Source organism: Hemicordylus capensis, chromosome 2, assembly GCF_027244095.1.
Source record: "Hemicordylus capensis ecotype Gifberg chromosome 2, rHemCap1.1.pri, whole genome shotgun sequence".
Taxonomy (NCBI): domain Eukaryota; kingdom Metazoa; phylum Chordata; class Lepidosauria; order Squamata; family Cordylidae; genus Hemicordylus; species Hemicordylus capensis.
Window position 1 is genome coordinate 39,426,401 of NC_069658.1, and position 20,059 is coordinate 39,446,459.

The window sequence follows — 20,059 nt, forward strand, 5'->3', positions numbered from 1 at the left end:
GAATGGGAGCCAAATAAGGCAAAAGCAGACATGTTGAATTCACAATATTCCCACTGGAGTGAATAGTGATTTATCAACAATCTAGTTTCGAGTGGTTGCATATCATTTTAGAGCAATTCCTATTGGTGTCTGAAACACTAACCTTTGGTTTTCACAAGTATGATTAACAAGAAATGGCTTTAGATTAAATAATAATAATAATCCTGTACTTGGGTCAAGACAAATATCAGAATTCACATTGATCAAAACTCTGTTGACACTGCTCACACTCATAAGTGACTTAAAGAGGTGGTTAAAACATTGTTTTTCATATTGATTGTGCACTCCCTTGAGGTTTGGAGAGATGTGATAATAATTAATAAGACATGAGTAGTGTGTGGTGCTAATTAATGCTACCTTCCCTAAAGGCCAGGGTCCAGTATGCTTATCAAAGAAAGAAAGCAGCAATGATATTGGCAATCTCCATGTAAGGACCAATCCCAAACTTTTATTCAGTAATCTTTACACTGATTCATTGTGTTCATGCAGTAGCATTTCCTGTCTTTGGGACTATCCATGCATCAGGATGCACTCTTCTTCAGTCCTGTCCTGCCTTAGAATGAAGTCTCACTGGACACTGCTTCAACTTTCCTTTAATGGCTAACATCCAGGCTCACACAGCACTGGGGCTCTAGTGCACCATGCTAAATCTCATTTTCTAAAATTCAGTTTGCTGAGAAGAAAACCGAACAGTTTTCAGTTTGCTGAGAAGAAAACCGAACAAATAACATAGCAGTTTTGCTTGAAGATGCAAATTTGTGATAGGTATGGAAGTTAAATTTGATGGTGTCAGTTCCCAAGTACCTCCTATTCACAGGGTTTTTATTTTTATTTTTTAAGTTAGAGTAATTGTCTTGTCAGCTGGAAATTCCACTATCTAAATAGTGTGGTTCCATTACATTCACTATTTTCAGCATACAATGACTGCTTAAACTGAAGTCTTTGATAAGGTGTGTGTTTTTCCATAGAAAAATAACCCTCACCAAATGAGTAGGTTTTGAATGGGCTTTGTTCAAAATCTTTAAGCCTGCTGAGGGAAGAGGGAGGGAGCAGTCCTAAAACTGAAAAATGAAGTATTGTGGACTAGAGAGCATAAGAAAGTTGTGGGGTGGGGGGAGAATTAATGAAGAAAAGAATATTAACTACAAAACCCCCTCAGTAACCCTGAGTTGTGACCAAAACGGGCAGCAACTCCATAAGGCCAGGTGAGGTGGCTGCCTCAGGTGTCGAATGCCACGTCCTGTCTCCCACTGTCACCTCACTTGTCTAACGCTGCTCCTGCCTGTCTCCATTCCCTGACGGGCACTGGCAGCTCCTCACTGGCCCAGCCCTGCCTCCTTGGCTAGTCCAGATGCCACCCACTCCCCATGGATAGAATTCCTTAAGAACTGCCATTCCGTAAGCTTTTAGATGGGGCCTCTCACAAAGAGCAGCTTCAAAGCTAAGATTTACAGACAGTCAGACTTTGAGCACCTCAGCAGTCTTCTCTTCAGGTGGTTCACCACAGACCTTCAGGGTCTCACAGATGTTGTGTGTGCACAGTATGAGGTAGTGTGGAGTGTGCTTCCAGCCACACTAGCTGACTTGTCCTCTGTGCTGTGCCAACAGCATCTCCCTCCCTCCCTCCCTCTCTTTCAGGGGCTGCCTTCAGATGTAATGTGGAATGAATGGACCCACAATTCTGCCTCCTGCCCTGCTCTCTCATCTGCCTTTGGACTTTTGGGAGAGCTGCCTCTCTGCAGTCAGTGAGACTACAGAGAGGTGGGGGAGCTGGCTGTGCAGGCTTCCTCCTTGACAGAAGGACAGTCCGCAGCACAGCCAATCGGGCTGGAGTGAGGGAGAAGTTTCCTCCCTCAACTCCAGTTCTGTGGAGCTGAAGCTGCAGTGCCAGTGTTTCGATGTAACGCTGGCACCACAGAATCAGAGGTAAGGGTGGCAAAACTCCAGTCTGACCAAAGGTTCAGAGTGGAGTTTGAGAAGGGAGACCGCCGGTCCCTTCTCACCTTAACTCCAGTTTTGTCAATTCGGACATGCTTTCTCTCTCTCTCCCCTCCCCTCCCCTTCCCTCCAGCACCAAACGGGGGGGGGGGGGCGGGCAGAGACTAAGAACATCTGAAGACAAAACAGGTAACATGGCAAAGACTGACTGGCTGAAAATCAAGCTCCTTGTGAGACTGCCATTAGAGGCCCCAAACCACTCTTCACAGAATGGTGATTCTCAAGGGATGGGAGGAGGGATCTGCTGAGCAAGGCCCTGAGTGCTTGCCTGTGTTCCACCCCTTGCAGGTAACAACTACTGCCATTTAAGATCCAGCTGAGCCAGGGGCAGGTTGATGGGAGGAGGGATCTGCTGAGCAGGGACTGCATCAAGGGTGGCAAGGGGGGAAGAGGAGCATCTGGTCTGGCAAAGGAGACAGGGGGTTGAGCTGGCAAGGGCCAGAGTCTGTGAGGAGGGTGGGGTATTAGAATTCCAAAACATTGATCTCAGCATGCCATAACCTCTTCTGGCCACTAAAGGCATGATGAGATGTTAATAGGTCTGTCATGGTCAGCTATAGTCAGTTAGAACTGTCCAGTTGTTGTTGAAAGCTGATTGAACCGAACTGAGCCCGGACCGTTGCAGAATGGTTCAGGATTGAGGGGCTTGTAAAGAGGAATTTGGTGATGATTTCCCTTTACAGGAAAGGGGTGGGGGAATTCTGGAAACATTTTCTAAAGGGAGGCTGGGGTGTCAGCAAGAGGGTACTTTTAAAAAGTAGATTAAGGTTTTTATTGGCCTGGTGGGCACCATCACCACCCCTCAAAGCTCTGCTGGCACAGCCCAAGTGTGTGGTGCTCCTTCCAGCAACCTGCTTGCATGGTGGTGCTGCAGTTCTGGCCTCCGTGGAATTACATGGAGGCCAGAACCATGCCGCTGCCACATGGGCAAGTTGCTGGAGGGAGCACAGGACACTTGATCTGCATCGGGGGGGTTTCGAGGGCTGGTGGCGGCTGCCACCAGGCCAGTAAGAACCCTAATCTACTTTTAAAGGTGCCCTCTTGCCACCACTCCCTGGATTCCCTTTAGAAGACTTTTCAAGGATTTCCCCACCCCTTTGCTTGTAAAGGAGAATCTTCATCAGATTCCCCTTTAGAAGCATAGCTCCTCGAACCACCAAACTGGTTCAGTTGAATGGAATGGACTGGCCGATTGGTTTGACTGAACCAGTTCACGGATTAATAGTTCAGTTCGAATTTGGTCCAAATTCAAACCGAACCGCAAATTTTGGTTCCACACCTCTACAGTTGTCCTGCAGGGGGAAAAGCCAGAATCTTGTGTTAAATAAACAAACACAATTTCAAGAAGGTTGCTAAGTCTCCAACATCCCCAGACTTAAGACTCATGAGGCCAGCACCAATGGGGCGTAGCAAGGTTGGTATGGGACTTGCTGGGGAAGTGGGAGGGGGAGAGCAAAGAAAGCTGTTGCCCAGCCCGTGGGCCCCTCTCCTGCATGGGGCCATAGACGTGTACCCACCTTGTTCAGTTAAAGCTATGCTCCTACCAACACTCACTTAACCTATTTGCATCATAAGACACACGTTCAATTATTCATATTATAAATAGTTCTCCTGCTTCCCTCCACCCTTCTGGCTCTTTGCCATTTTTCTTTGCTTTCCTTTTCTCATCCCTCTCTGTTCATTCTTTCCTTCTTTCTGTTTCTCCTCAGGACTATGCACAACATTCTACTGTTTCCCTCTTCATGCGTCCTCCTTATTAGTGCAGAACTGCCTGTTATTTCAGCATTTTTGGCAACAGATGACGGCACCAAATTCCAGAAACAACGTTTGATGAGATGTTATCTTAGCATTGTCAGTGACACAGATCACACCTTTAGAGATTACTGCCGCGGCAGATTATTCTTTATTGTTGTACTGAAAGTAAGTACCAAGGTACCAAAGAAAAATAATTGTGTATATATATTTGCCCTAAACAGCTTGGGCCCAAGGTATTTAAGAGAACGTCTTCTTCTTCATGAACACCACCGCCCACTGAGATCATCTGGAGATGTCCGTCTGCATTTGCCACCAGCTCGACTGGTGGCCACTCAGGGACAGGCCTTCTCCGCTGCTGTCCCGAGGCTTTGATTGGAATGCGCTCCCTAGTGAAATAAGAGCTTCCCCTTCCCTGACAGCTTTTAAAAAGTCTTTAAAGACGCATCTGTTCACCCAGGCTAATATTGTTTTAATGGTTTTAATGCTGTTTTAAAATATTGTTTTAAAAATTTTAAATTGTTGTATTGTTTTAAACTTTTTTTGTTGTTGTTTTAACTAATGTTTTACTTTCTGTTTTTCTGTCGTCGTAAACTGCCCAGAGATGTAAGTTTTGGGCGGTATAAAAATATGTTTATTAATAAATAATAATAATAATTTGGTGTAATCATGCAAGAGAAAATAAATCACAACAAAATGATTGGATGCACAATGTATTGATCCAAATAGCTGGGGGGCGCGCGCGCTCAATTGTGTATTTAAAAGGATTTCCACATGCTCTGCGCTCATATTGCCTTAGCAGATGTCAGTCTAACCAATTCTATGACATTGCATGATTTCTATTATTATTATTATTATTATATTATTATTATTATTATTATTTGTAATTTGTTATGACACAATTTGCTGTTAACAGAATTTCAGGGTTTTCCCTTCTTTTTTGCTGGAGTAAAAACTAATCGTCATGTGGCATGACACAAAGGAGTTTTCCAGATGGGGAGATTTGATTGCACAAGGAAGTGTAAGGAGGATGCCAGCTATAAGGAGGTCACCAGCTGGAGGCACTACAAACTGTCCACATATTGCCTCTTTTTCTGATATTTTCACCCTTTGTTCCATCTGCACAGGGGGTTTCCATGTTGGAATAGTGCGGGTTTCATCTCACCAGTTCCACTTCCCTCTCCACTGCTATCCATCTTCTCTGAAATCCCCCATGATTTCCCCTCCCATTGCTTATACAATGCCTTCATTCCCAATACCACCATCTCATGTGTGGTACCCGCAGATCACTTGAGCATATGAGTTTGATGTTTAAAATATATACATTTAATTTGCAGTGTTTTGGAGTATTTGCATGCATGCAGGAATGCTTTCAAGCACTGTTGCTTCTGCTGGGGATGCTCTGCAGAGAATACACAACACATTTTGAGGGGTTGGGGAGAAGTCCTTTCAGGGTTTGGACTATGCTTCCCCTTTGGGTAGGTGGTAGACTGGGTACTTTGCTGGGTTTCTGCTCTGCACTTGATTGAATTTTAAAAAAATTTTAGGCGTGTCATGCACTGTCTGCTCTGTGGCAGCCTGCTATACTGCAGCAGATCTCTAGGCCACTGAAGCCCTGGACAAGCCCTGCCCTAGGGGAACATTCATTGGTCTTTCCAAGCAGCAGTAAGTAGAAGAGGCTTCCTGGCTGAGATGGGCTTTCCCTCAATATCAAGATTTTCCTAGATCTGATGCAGTTGTCTCAGTAGCTTGCCTGTCTGATTGGCTTGATCTCTGGCTTCTTTTGGACCTTGGATTACCTGCCTGACCCTCTAGCTCCTGATTACTCACCTGGCTTGACCCTTGGTTTGTTCCTCACTCCCTGCCTCTTGTCTTGATTCTCAGAACCCAAGGTTGAGACTGGGAGATTAGTGTGTAAATATATAGATGTTAAAATAAATGATGAGGCTCTTCTCAGGTGCAGGCAAAACTGGGCTAACGAAGCACCCAATCCCAGCAGCACCCCAGAGGCAAACCACCTTCTTAAACAGGGTTAAGGGAGCTAGAACTCCCTTAGCCCTGTTTTTTCAATAGTCTGCCAACCCTGGCTGTTAGGGAGACTGCGGGGCTCCCGGCTGGCGTCGGGCAAATCGCCATAATGCACCGCACACTCTCATGGTACATTATGAGAGTTCTGGGGCTGGGTGGGGCAATGTGTCCTGGCCCCTCAACCCACTGCACTACCAGAGAAGGCAGCTGCACCCAGACCAGAGGCAATTGTCATCTGTGGAGAGGTATGCTTTTTGATGCTTCCTCCCCACTCTCCCTTGAGCCCTTTCTCTCAGATTGTGAGAAAAGGCTCAATATGTCAGCACCGGACTTTCTGAATGCACATTCTGATTTCATGTATCCACACAGGAAGCAAGTGATTTCCCCAGGGTTTTTTTAAAGGGGTCTTGGGCAAATTACTTTTCTCCATACCCTGAACCTCTTTGTCCTTGTTAAATGGGTTCTTTGAATAAATTATACAGTGCCGTGGTTTATTTACCTCATAGTTTTCTGTTTCTGTAGGGAGATTCTTCCCTGTTTAGTACTAGTTGGTCTGTAATCTCAGCAGTTTGTAAGATATTGAGGTGTTTCATATGATTGGTGTGAAGCGCCAGATGAGGTTTGTGTAGGGCTTAGTCCCCTCTCCCCGCACACGAGCAGTTGCTCATTCTTGAGTGGCCGGATCAGCTGTCCAGATGAGCGGCTGCTCTGGTTGGGCACTCCCATTGGGCGCTCTGGGGATCGGGAGAAGGGAAATGCCACCATGCGGTGCCCCGGCCCCCCGAAGCCCAGGAAGGCACTACACGAGTGTGTGGTGCCTTCCTAGGGTACCACTCCCCTCTTGCCCCCACCCTGTGTGTCAGCCACAGCAAGCAGCCGCGGCTGACACATGGTCAAATAAACAAGGTTAACGGAGCGCTTGCTCCATTAACCTTATTTAGGGTGAGGGGTAGTTAGGCAGGCTAGCTGCCAGGGAACCATTGGGCTCGCACACAAGCCTAGTGATTCTCATGATTGCTTGGACCAGTTTTGAGCAATTGTGTGAATAGCTTCATTGAGATCATTCATGCAGTCAAAAAATGTGTTCTTCCCAGATTTAGAAGCAGTTTGTGCTCCCAGTTTTCAGTTGTGTGGAAGCAAAGTAAGAGGCAAACCTGCCTTGCTTCCACACTACCAAAAATTTGGAGCACACATAGCTCCCAAACCCAGGTAGAACAAAATTTTAGGGTAGGACATAGCTTATTTTGTGAGTAGAGCTCTCTTTTCTTCCATACTAGCTCCTTCACATTCCAAGCCACGCTCCTCATACTCCTTAATCAAGGCAGCTTTATTCATAGATCAAAATTTAGAAGCCATTTCCGATCTATTCCCCAATTTTCTGCCTTTAAATATCTGTTAACTATCTGCCTCATACTTTCTAGTTGTTTAGGATCCTTTTCCTAACAAATTTTACCTCAGAAGTTTATTATACTGGTTTAGTTCTTTCAACTGAGTTACCCTTCTCCTAATAACTGTCACTTCAGACCTTTGGATTAAAATCATTTTTTGTCCTTAAGGACAACCCCCGCCCCGCTTTGTTTTGGAAGATGGCTTCCAATCTAGCTGATGTCTATGATATGTTAAGCAAGCATGGATTTCCCCCTCAATTTCTCATGCCTCTGGGACTTTATGCTGCTAAAGGGCTTATAAAACTACATATAGCATACATGATCAACATGTGGAGCATAACCAGGCTTGGTGATGAGAGCAGGCTTAGCCCACTCTCCCCACACATGAGCAGAGAGCGACCCCTGGGCAGCCAGATCAACCACCCACACAGCTACTGGCTCCATCATAGAGCCGGTAGGGGTGGCAGGGATCAGGGGTTGACTGGCCCCTGGAAGTCCCAGGATGCCCTGTGCAAGTGCACAGGGCATCCTGTGGAGACCTGCGAGGACGGGAGGCTTGTTGTAGCCTCCCAGTCAGGGTTCTATTCATGTGTCACCATGGTGCAGCATCCGATCAACTAGAGGGGGCTCGCGGAGCACTTGCTCTGCTAACCTTGTTTAAGGGGAGGGGTATTTGGGGAGGTTTGCTGCCGAGAGCCGTAGCCCATGACCTCCTCAAGGTGGGCTGGGCTCCCTTAGCCTGCTTTTGGGTGGTCACGAGATTAGCATCATTGAAAAGCAGAGTGACCTGGCACAAATTTCTGCAAGAAATTTTCTTGGTAGTTCCACAAATTACCCTTAACCAGCCCACTATTTAATGAGTTTAAATACCTTGTCCCAGAGAAGGGCCTTCTCCCTCGCACAATTTAACACACTTCCATCTGCTGTACTGGAGGATAGGTTCTGTAAAATCCCCATTACCAGTCAACTCTGTCCTTGTGGGGACAGTGTCAAAACTATGTGTCATGTTTTTCTATACTGCTCATTTTGCAGAGATATTCATACTTCTCTTATCTCCCCCCTCTTATCAAACATCCCTGTTAGAATGGATGATTGTTATACAACTTTTTAATGAGCTGATTGCTATGTATCTACAACACTGTGTGTGAACAAATTTTGTGCGGCTGCATGTAAGATCAGGTCTGAGCTTATTTGAGTTATTGGTGTTTTGTATTATTTTCATTGTGTTTTGTATTGTTTCTGTGATGTTGGGTCAATGACCTTAATAAGGCTTTACTATTAAAAAAAACACCACCCTGTCACTTCAGATTAACGGATCTTATCCCACTGCAGTCACCACCTGTTGGGATCTGAGGTTGGGACTGGAAGATTAGTATTTATAGATGTTAACAAACCAATATATGTAGGATCCTTTTGATTTGTTTTAAGCCCTGTATATATTTATTACGCTAAATTAAATCCTACTTTGGGTTTCTAACACTAATTTTGGTATTGCACTGAAGTGGTAACGTGGGGAGAAATAAATAGACACAGTTGAAACAATTTTAAACTTCCAAACCAAAGGAAATTTTGTTTGTTTGTTTGTTTAACTTTATTATTGTACAATAGCTTCAGTGGTTTCTTATTTACTACAATGTAGGGTCAAACACATAACAGTTTCTAAGACAAAATAACAACCTTAGAACTGGCAAGATTGTACACCACTTCTTAATGTATTCAAACTCTGGTACTTATATACAATTGTGTCAGTACATCAACAAAGGCTTTACTTTCGTTACTGAGGTGACTGTTTAGAAATAACAAGCTGCTTGAGACTTTCAGCACTTTTACTGGGATAGAACCCTCCTGGCTATATATCCTGTGTAATCAACCATACACACTCAGCATTTAAATTTGATAGTCACGTTTGCTCTACAGAGGTCATGCCTGGTGTGTAAAACCTACCCACCAACCTCCCAATTCCACCCTCAGTCCTTCTCTAGAGATCCTAACCAGAAATCCTCTCTCTTGCCCTAATCATCCCTATCTCTGGCTCATCCAACCCTATCTGAACCTGTCAGTTAACTCCAACTGAATTTTATAGACACCTGTTCACTCCATTCCAAAGTCTCACCCTTAGGAATTCTCTCCAAAGGAGGTTCCCAATTTTAAATTCCTCTTGATCGACAGCGTTTACTAGCCAATCACTACACTGACTCGTTGGCTACTGGTGACTACTTGGCTTTGGCCCTCTGTGTGCTCCTGACCTCTGGCTCCTGATTATCTACCCCACTTGATTTCTAGGGTGTCTCTGGTTCTCCCAGTCCTGGCTTGTGGACCTAGTGAGCACTGCCCAGAAAGGTCTGAAAATGGTCCAGAATTGCCCCAAATCAGGCCATTTTGAGATGGAGGTGGCCGGCAGGAAGAGGGGGAACTGCCGTAGATTTTTTGCAGCTGCAGCAGCGCACCCCAGAGGTGGTGACAGTGCATTATTTTTAAAAATTGATGTTAGAACCTCAGAACCGGACCCGAGCCAGCTGGGGGGGTTCAGCTTGAGGTCGAACTAGACCAGTTCAGTGGTGAACGGGCTTGAGGTTGCGCCAGTTTGCATATCCCTACAGATGAACTCTCCATCTTCAGAGCTGAAGTTCGGCCCTGGCATAGTGTTGCCTCTACTCCTGGGGGCAATGGAGGGAGTTATAAGGGATGATACATGAGTCTTTCTGGGGGTGGGGGATACTGGGTCCCAATAGCTCCAGGGTTCTTCTGAGGGGGTGACTGTATGTTGCTGTTCTGGCTCTGAAGGACTGAGGACTGTTACCTGGAGGACTGTCATTGGGACTGAGGATTCAAGTTGGGGTGGACTCCTCCTAAGAACATAACAAGAGCCCTGCTGGATCAGGCCCAAGGGCCATCTAGTTCAGCATCCTGTTTTCCACAACAGCCCCCTAGATGCCTCTGGCAAGCCCATAACCAGGAGATGAAGGCATGTCCCCTCTCTTGCCATTGCTCCCCTGCAACTGATATTTGGAGGCATCCCGCCTCTGAAGCTGAAGCTGGTAGCCTATAGCCATCAAAGCTAATAGCCATGGATGGACCTAATCTTCATAAGTTTGTCTCCTCCTCTTCCTCCTCCTCTGATTGGGTGTCCTCTGGGCGAACTGCAGAGGAGGTAACAAAATATGGTTGCCTACAACCAAAACATTCAGTGTCAACTTCCCATCTGAGTAAGTGGTCCAGCCCTTGACAAGCAGCATCAAGGGCTTGCAGAAGAAGCCTTTTATCAGATTCCTTGTGAGCGCAAGGTTCAAGCAATGTTGCATTAGCAGTTTGGAAGACTGTCGGCACATTGTCATTGGCAACAACTACTGCTTGCAGGGGCAGAGCCACCATTGGGCAAACGGGCTCAAAGAACCCCGGCCGATGCCCCTCAGGAGCCACGCCTCATGGCTCTGACACCCCACCCCCCCACATCTGACATCAGACGTGGGGTGTGTGTGTGCTGGTTTAGCTCCCAAGAGGGGCCACACGGCCCTGTTCGGGAGTTAAATGGCTGGCACTGCGTTCGTGGCATGGCCAGGAGCCTTTAAGGCAGGGAAGAGCTGCGAACGCAGAGCAGGCCTGGCTCTAACTCCAGAACGGGGCCGTGCGGCCCCTTTCGGGAGCCAGACCATGCCCCCCGTATCTGATGTCTGATGTGGGGACATGGCTAGTCCCCACATCTGACATCAGACGTGGGGGGCAGGGTGAGTGGGGCTGCCGCAGTGGCTGGACACAGGCTGCTTGCGGTCTGGCTCTGCCACTGACTGCTTGTTTATTATAACCGAAACCACCTATCAGTTCCTTTGACACATATTGATGAGAAGGATAACACACTCCTCCTTGGTTTTATCCACTGAGAAAAAGTCCTGTGAACTGCATGCAATAGCAAATGATGGAATAATGTATGGCCTAACTAACATGTGCTCCTCTCTTTTCTCTTGCTACTGTTTTTAGATTATTATCTATATGATGACCCCACACTACATCTAAGCATTTCAAGTAGACTTGGTCTCTGTAGCAGTGTTTCCCAACCAGTGTGCCATGGGCACACTAGTTTACTGCTGCTGGCTGGTTGAGTCAACTACAAAAGCGGGAAGTTTAAAGTAGTTGAATGCACTTTTTAATTATTATTTATTTATTTGATTTGTATACCGCCCTTCCAAAATGGCTCAGGGCGGTTTACAATTAAAACAAACCACTAAAACAGTAAAGAGCTAAAACAAATTAAAAACAATATAACAATTAACAATTTTAAAACATTTTAAAACAACAATTAAACAATTACAGTGATTAAAATCCCCAAATCGGGTTTTCTGTTTTAAAATAAACCAGATGTTGAAACCTCCAAAATTAAGGAAGCTTAGAAAGCTTGGGTGAAAAGATGGGTTTTCAGGTGTTTTTTGAAAATTGCCAGAGATGGGGTGGATCATATCTCAGCACGTATCTTTTTACATTTTCCCCACTTTTATGATGGGGGAAACTATAAATAACTTTTAAAATGACTTCACCCTTTAAGAAATTATTTAATCCTAGAAATCCCAGTGCACAGTGCATTGTGGAGATTTCCCCAGTGACAGGCTAGTGCCCATCAGTGCTTCAGCGCTGACCCCCAGCAGCCGTTGCTGGCATACCACCAGGGAAACGTGGCTAAAGGAGCACTCGCTCCCTTAACCTCATTTACAAGGCGGGCTCCCTAAGCGGGTTTTCTGCCAAGGTCCTGCTGGGAGCCGGGTGACTCCTGGCAGTTCTTACGGGCAGCCAAGCCTGGGCTTGGCTGCTTGTGAAAACAGCCTCAGTGAATGAGGCCCAAGCAGCTAAGTATAGATATGTGTAAGCCTCTCAGGATGGAAAACATTGGGAAACACTGTTCTATAGTATAAACATACTTTGGGCATACTGCTGGAAGGTTTTTGAAATTTCAAAACCTGCACCACCATTGATCAATCATGCAGCGAAGCATCTATGTAGGCATGAGGACCAGTGTGTCACTTCTTTTTCTTTTTCGCAACCAAGGAAATCAGACTTTGTTCCAAATTGGATTTCCCTTTTGTCTGTAGGAGATGGTGGGAATGGCTGGGTTCTTATGTGCAAGAAAGCTACTGGGTTTTTGTGGACAATGAAAGTCATTTAATGGTACTAGAGAAAGACATGCGGTTCTGGTAGATCCAGGTCTTAACACTCACATCAATTTTGGGGGATGAATACAACTGAAGGAAGCCCGGGCAGGTGCGTGGCTGGGGGAGTCAGTCATATGACTTTCCTCTGGGGCCCCCCCAAGGCAGTGGACCCCCAGACAACTGTCTCCCCTTGCCTTATTATAGTTACGCCCCTGCTTGTCAGTCACCATGTGCAATGGTGGTGGTGGGGGGGGAAGGATGCAATCATTCCTAGTGGAGGAAAGGTGGGATTTTGCCTATGTTTTGACCAAAGAAGTGTGTGTTTATCAAACACTGCCAGTAGTGGTGTAGCTTAGGCCAGACCTGTAGCCAGGTGGTGGCATGGAGTGCACCTGCCCCCCTGCCCCCCCCCAATTCCTCTTGCTCCCCAGCAGTGGGGTGTTTAAAGGTGAGGCAGGTAGTATGAGTAGGTGTGTGTCAGTGTGTGCCTATGTCTGTCTTCTTCCTCCCCCGTGATGGGTCCTGGCAGCAGGTTACAGCTAGCAAAGCAAAAAGAGAGGCTAGGGGGATGGGATGTGTGACTCTTGTCTGGGGCACTACGAGAGAGAGAGAGAGAGAGAGAGAGAGAGAGAGAGAGAGGGAGAGAGAGAGACTGTATGTACAGAATGTACACAGGCATGGCTGATGCTCTGCAAAGGGGATAGGCTTTCTCTGTGGCTGCCCCAGGGCTTTGGAATATGCTCCCTACTGAAATAAGAGCATCTCCTTCTCTGTTTGTTTTTAGGAAGAACCTCAAGACTCTCCTGTTTTCACAGGCATTTAATTAGAATTAATTTTAATAATTTTAAAACTTGTTTTAGTATCTATTTTATTCTATTGTTTTTATTGTGTATTTTAATTTGTAACTTTTAAATATTTTAAATTTTGTACCCTGCCTAGAGAAGTACATATCAGGCGGTATAGAAATAAGATAAAACAAAACAAACAAAGAAATAATAATGGGCGGGCAGCCTGACACCCCCCCCCCCACTTGTGATTCCACCCCAAATTTTTTAGGCTGACTACGGGCCTGGCATAGTCTACCAGTCTTTCTTGGGCAGATTTTTTGTATGTTTTCTTGCCGAAGACTTGAATGGTCCACACAATGGCTGACATCCTGACTAATGCTGAGCACATGTAGCAAATGAAGCATGCACACAGCTGCTGCATTCCTGCATTCCTGCATAAGCAGTACAAGTGCTCACGTGGGGGTGGGGAGGCAATTTTCAATAATCTCCCCTTCCCATTGAAGCACTCTGTGGCCCCCTCAAATATTCCCCCGAGGGTTGTGCAGCCCTCAGGAACATATTTGCAGTGGCACAAAGCACTGCCAGGGTGTCATGCGTTGTCTGCTTTGTGCGTTGCTGCCCGCTGTATGGCAGCCTGCTGTATTGCAGCAGATGCCTAGGCCACTGAAGCGTTGGACAAGCCCTGCCCTAAGGGATCATTCACTGGCCTTTCCCTGCAATGAAAGTATAAGAGGCTCAGGAAGGCCTTGCCTCATATCAAGGTTTCCCTGGTCTGGTGCAGAAATGTGCACAAAACCAGTTTGCCTGGTTCGGTTCAAGTCCAAACCAACTCAAACCGGACCAGGCATGTTCAGTTTCAGCACCCCAAATGAGGGGCTCGGCTTGGTTCAAATTCAAACCAGTTCAGGCCAGTGGGTTCAGCTCAACCTTGAGCTGAACCAATATGAACCAGGTCTATTTTGGTTCAATGTTGAGCCCTTGAACCGGGCCAGTTTGTTGTCCAACTGGCTTGAGATCGAGCCGGTTTGCACATCCCTAGTCTAGTGCCCTTGCTGTAGCTCTTGTCTGATTGGTTTGACTCTTGGTTTGTTTTGGAATTTGGATTACCTGCCTGACCCTCTGGCTCCTGACTACTCACCTGGCTTGACCCTTGTCTTGTTCTTGTCTCCTGTCTGATCCCCTGGCAACTATGTAGCTTTGATCCTCGGCCTATTCCTGACTCCTGTCTGACCCTACCAGTCACACTACTAGTGACTATGTGGCTTTGACTCTCAGCCTGTTCCTGACCTCTGGCTCTTGTCTAGACCCTCTGGCTCCTGATCATCTCTCCTGCTTGATCCCTGGTGAGTCTCTGGCTCTCCCAGTCCTGACCTTTGAACTTGTGCCCCCTAGAGACAATTTATTATTATTATTATTATTATTATTTTACATTTACATCCCGCTCTTCCTCCAAGGAGCCCAGAGTGGTGTACTACATACTTGAGTTTCTTCTCACAACAACCCTGTGAAGTAGGTTACGCTGAGAGAGAAGCCCAGAGTCACCCAGCTAGTATCATGGCTGAATGGGGATTTGAACTTGGGTCTCCCCGGTCCTAGTCCAGCACTCTAACCACTACACCACACTGACTACTGCCCACCAATCAGCTTTCTGACACTGGGGAAGGGGAGATAAGTGGAAATTGCCCCTTTGTGTGAGTGCCTGTGTTGCCTATGTAGGAATGTAGCTGCTGTGCATGTGCTTCCTTTGCTGCATGCACATAGTGTTAAGGTGTTGGCCATAGTTCTGATGACAGATTCATCAGCCTCTTTATTTGGCTCAGGAATAATCAAATCACTTATTTGCAGCTGGACTCAGGAACAAGCCGCCAAGTCATTGCCAATGGATTTAAAGATAGGTCACTGTTTTACTGAATGATTAAATAATCTGTAATGTATAATTATATTAATTTTCTAAAATTCTCATAGTGTGGGTATCTCCCTGATTGCAAAGTTAATACTTTGATCCCTGCACACCGCATTCTGAGCAGATTCCACTCTTAGGGATAAGGGTGTATAAGAATTTGATTTCACTGCATTATTTCACTTTCATTTAAATTTAGGCTCAATTCAGTGTTGCCCTGTTCATTCTCAGAAAGTGGGGAGCTTACCTTGTAGCATGGCAGAGTGGTAGGTATGCTGAACCCCCAACCTTTGTTTGATCTTTGTGCTGTTTGCTTCAAGGCACTGACATATAAGTTGCAAAAATTTATCTGTTTTAGTTGGCCATCAAGAATTGTTGTATTCCTATCTTTTTTTTAAATGGAAGAATATTCAGCATTTTATTCTCCTGCTGGATTACATTTCATATATGTTTTACACTTCAAACCAGAACAAATCTTATTATTGATACATGTGTGTGTGCACACGCACTCATGAACATGCACATAAAACACCTTGAAAATATAAGGAACAAGCTGGATTCAGACACGGCCTGGATGGTCAGTTCTGGATCATTGCTTAGTGTTGTCTCACTTTGTTGAGAAGTATATAAAAGGAAACAAGGGCCAATTGTCATTTTTATTCAGCTGCAATATGTTTGATATGATATCTCATGGTATCGCTTCTCGGCCTTTTGGCTAAGATCAAGTGTAGTGTAGTGTAGTATCTCATGGTAAACTTTGGGCAAATTTGGCAGCTACTACTATGGATAAAGGTTTATTTTGCTGATTATAAATTTGCTGCGGTACAGATGGTAAACTGACAGCTCCGATTAATTCTTCTCAGGGGGTTAGGCAAGGATGTATACTGGCATAATCTTGTGTCTAGTCTTAGGACAGTTGAATCCCATTCTCCTAAATTAGCCTCTAAACCATTGTGAGTTTTGCCATATGCGGATAACAACATGTTACAATCCAGGATTTGCCTTGGTCTGAAAAGGCTAACGACAGCTGTCTCAACATATTGATATGTATTATACATATTAACATATTAATTATTAACTATGACAAAACCAAAGTAATGTTTTCTCTAGCAAAAATCAGGTTTACAAATGTTGTTATATCAGCTCAAGATTCAGCAGGTCAAAATTTTAAAACACCTAGGCATGTTTCTTGAGTTCTTCAGGTTCTTGGATGTCTTATATTAATTTTGTTTTGGCCAAGGCCAGAAATAGTGCTGCTGCAGTTTTCTGTTTTTTATCATACAAAGAAAGGATGCTTTATTCCCCCGGCTATCAAAGTTTTTAGAGCAAAATCTTTATCACAGTTACTATTTGGTATACCAATTAGGTGTAATCAAATCAATCATTTAGAAAAAGCCCACAATTGAATTCTTAGAAATCTTTTTGGGGCACATAAATGTGTGGCCAATGTTGTGCTGTGCCTGGAAGCTGGCCTACCAACTGTTGAGACTCAAGGATGAGTGACCATTTTAAGTTACTGGCTGTGTTTAATATGTTTAATTCCACAAGGGTTATTACCTTTACTATTTATTAACTCCTGTGTGTCTTCTTTGGTGAAAAGTTGGCAACAAAAGTTTAATACTATTGGCCTTTCCAGGGATTTTGATATTGAATCTTTAGGTTCAATCAATCAATCTTTATTACAGTCACAGACCAGCATAAAAGTGAGATTAGATAAAAGATAAATGCGTATAAAATAGTACATATTGTTGCTAAAAGGACAAAGAATACTAAAAATACTAAGCCAATGTTAAGGTATAAGTGTGATCACATGTTAAAAATGAAATTAGATTTTTGAAAAAATGATTACCTATACTAAAAGGACTAAAAATACTAAAAATAGTAAATTACATGAGGGCCTAAGCACCTAAAAGGTAGTAAGAGTAATTAAAAAATGCATGAGTTAAAAGACATGAGAGGACAGAAATATATGAGCTGAGTGATAAAACTGAAAAAACAGCCAGATTGAAGGTTATAAGGAGCAGTGTAAGGGAGGCACGTGAGCAATTGCAGGCCTGCCCAGAGTCACCAAGAGTCAGATTGAGGCTGATAGGGCTCACTGCCTGTCATCCGCCAACGAATGCTGATCGCAGCCGCACAGTACCTGGTGACGCTATATGTGATGGCAGGCTTAGAGTCAGAGAGCAGCAAAGAGCTATAAAATTGGCTCGACAGGCCTGGATACTAGCTTAGCAATTGAAGGATGAGGGAAGCACGTATGTCTCTATAGAACAAGTAGTAGAGGAGAGTATGCTCAATAGTTTCAATCTGCCCTAGGCTACAGGGGCATAGTCGCTCAGCAAATGAGGTCCTTTTATAACAGCCTTCTAGCACTGCTGAAGGGAGGCCATGACAGCGAGCCAAAGTGAACACCCTTCTGTGCTTTGGACTCTCCAGTTGGGTGAGGTATGCTGCTGAAGAAGCAGAATATCTAAGCCCATCAGTGATGTGAAATTTATTATTGTTATTTCTTGTTTACACAGTCAGACAGGTGTTATTGACTGGTTTGTTTTATCCAGACATCAAGTCCTTCCCAAGGACCTGGGATGGCTGAATTTTATCATCAGTACTGTTGGTTATTATAGATATCATTGCAGAATATAGGCTGTTCCCAGTAAAGCTGCTTTTTGTAATAGGCTGATGGTGATTTCTGTGGCCCCTATGGTGTTGAGGTGCTCTTCAAGTTGTTTTGGAATTGCACCTAGGGTGCCAATTACCACTGGGATTATTTTGGTCTTCTTCTGCCACAGCCTTTCAATTTCAATTTGTAGATCTTTGTATTTTGTTGTTTTTTCTATTTCTTTTTCTTCTGTTCTGCTATCCCCTGGTATTGCTATGTCAATTATTTTAACTTGTTTTTCTTTCTTCTCGACTATAGTTATATATGGTGTATTGTCTGGCAGATGTTTGTCTGTTTGTAGTCAGAAGTCCCATAATATTTTTGCATCTTCATTTTCTACAACTTTTTAAATTTTATGGTCCCACCAATCTTTGGCTACAGGTAGCTTGTATTTTTTGCAGATGTTCCAGTGTATCATCCCTGCTACCTTGTCATGTCTTTGTTTGTAGTCAGTCTGTGCGATCTTTTTACAACAGCTGATTAGGTGGTCCACTGTTTCATCTGCTTCTTTACAAAGGCGGCACTTGCTGTTTGTTGTTGACTTTTCTACTTTTGCTCTTATTGCATTTCTTCTTAGTACCTGTTCTTGCGCAGCCAGTATTAAGCCCTCTGTTTCTTTCTTCAAGTTGCCATTCTTAAGCCATTGCCAAGTCTTGGTGATGTCTAATTTTCCACTTATATTGTGCAAATATTGACCATGCAGGGGCTTATTTCTCAATTTTTCTGCTCGGTTCTTGACTTGTTCTTTCTTGCCTGCTTTGTTTCATTGGTGTTGAATAGTTTCGCATTATTGACCATTTTAAGTGCATCTTCTTATGTTCTTCAAGGCCTCTTTTCTCCTCCTCTACTGTTTGATGGACTCGCAGCATTCCTCTTCCACCTGAGCTGCCAGGGAGGTATAGCTTATCGACATCACTGTGGGGGTGCAGAGCATGATTGATGGTCATTATTTTCCTGGTCTTACGATCTAATGTCTCTAGCTCTGCCTGGGTCCAGTCTATTATTCCTGCAGTGTATCTGATAGCAGGTATAGCCCAGGTGTTTATGCCTTGTAAGGTGTTCCTGCCATTGAGTTTGGACTTGAGGATTTTTCTAACTCTCCTGATGTATTCACTTCCAATTTTTCTTTTAACTTCAGTGTGTGCAATGTTATCAGCCTGGAGAATGCCCAAGTATTTGTAATGTTCTTTCTCTTCCAGGTTCTTGATCTTGCTTCCATTGGGCAGTTCTATTCCTTCTGTTTTTGTTATTTCCCCTCTGTTCATTATTAATGCAGCACACTTGTCTAGTCCAAACTCCATTGCTATATCGCTACTGAATATACGGACAGTGTTTAGCAGTGATTCGATATCTGACTGGGACTTTCCATACAACTTCAGATCGTCCATGTACAGCAGATGGTTGATTTTACTTGATGTTTTAGATGTTTGGTATCCGAGGCCTGTTTTGTTTAGTATTTGTGAAAGTGGAGTCATGGCAATTACAAACAACAGAGAGGATAGTGATTCCCCTTGGAAAATACCTCTTCTAATGCTAACCTGTCCAAATGTCTCACCATTGACTGTTAACTGTGTACGCCACATGCTCATTGCTTTTAAAATAAATATCTGAATGTTTTTGCTGACACCACTTGTTTCTAAACATTTTAGTATCCATGTGTGAGGTAATGAGTCGAAGGCTTTCTTGTAGTCAATCCATGCAACACTTAGATTTGTTTTTCTTCTCTTGCAATTTTCTAAAATCATTTTGTCAATCAGCAGCTGGTCTTTTGTGCCTCTAGTGTTCGGACAATTTCCTTTCTGTTCAACTGGAGGCTGTTTGTTAGTCAATAAGTGTTGCATTACTTCATCTGCTATTATTCCAGTTAATAATTTGAACATGGTTGGCAGGCAGGTGATCGGTCTATAATTACTTGGAACTGCACCTTTTGCTGGGTCTTTCATTATGAGATGAGTTTTCCCAGTTGTTAGCCATTATTATTATTATTTCTTGTTTACACAGTCAGACAGGTGTTATTGACTGGTTTGTTTTATCCAGACATCGAGTCCTTCCCAAGGACCTGGGATGGCTGAATTTTATTGTCAGTTGTTATAGATATCGTCGCAGAATATAGGCTGTTCCCAGTAAAGCTGCTTTTTGTAATTGGCTGATGGTGATTTCTGTGGCCCCTATGGTGTTGAGGTGCTCTTCAAGGTCTTTTGGAACTGTACCCAGGGCGCCAATTACCACTGGGATTGTTTTGGTCTTTTTCTGCCACAGCCTTTCAATTCCAATTTGTAGATCTTTGTATTTGGTGATTTTTTCTATTTCTTTTTCTTCTATTCTGCTATCCCCTGGTATTGCTATGTCGATTATTTTCACTTGTTTTT

At 44.2% G+C, this 20,059-nt stretch overlaps 1 long non-coding RNA gene across 1 annotated transcript in view; it reads right to left on the reverse strand.

Moving 5' to 3' along the window:
- Positions 1-8,747: 8,747 nt before the first annotated feature.
- LOC128342485 (uncharacterized) overlaps positions 8,748-20,059 on the reverse strand; it is a 39,479-nt gene continuing 28,167 nt past the window's right edge. The window contains exon 3 of the long non-coding RNA XR_008315009.1: positions 8,748-10,345. This is a non-coding gene — a long non-coding RNA (uncharacterized LOC128342485). The remainder of the gene's footprint in view (positions 10,346-20,059) is intronic.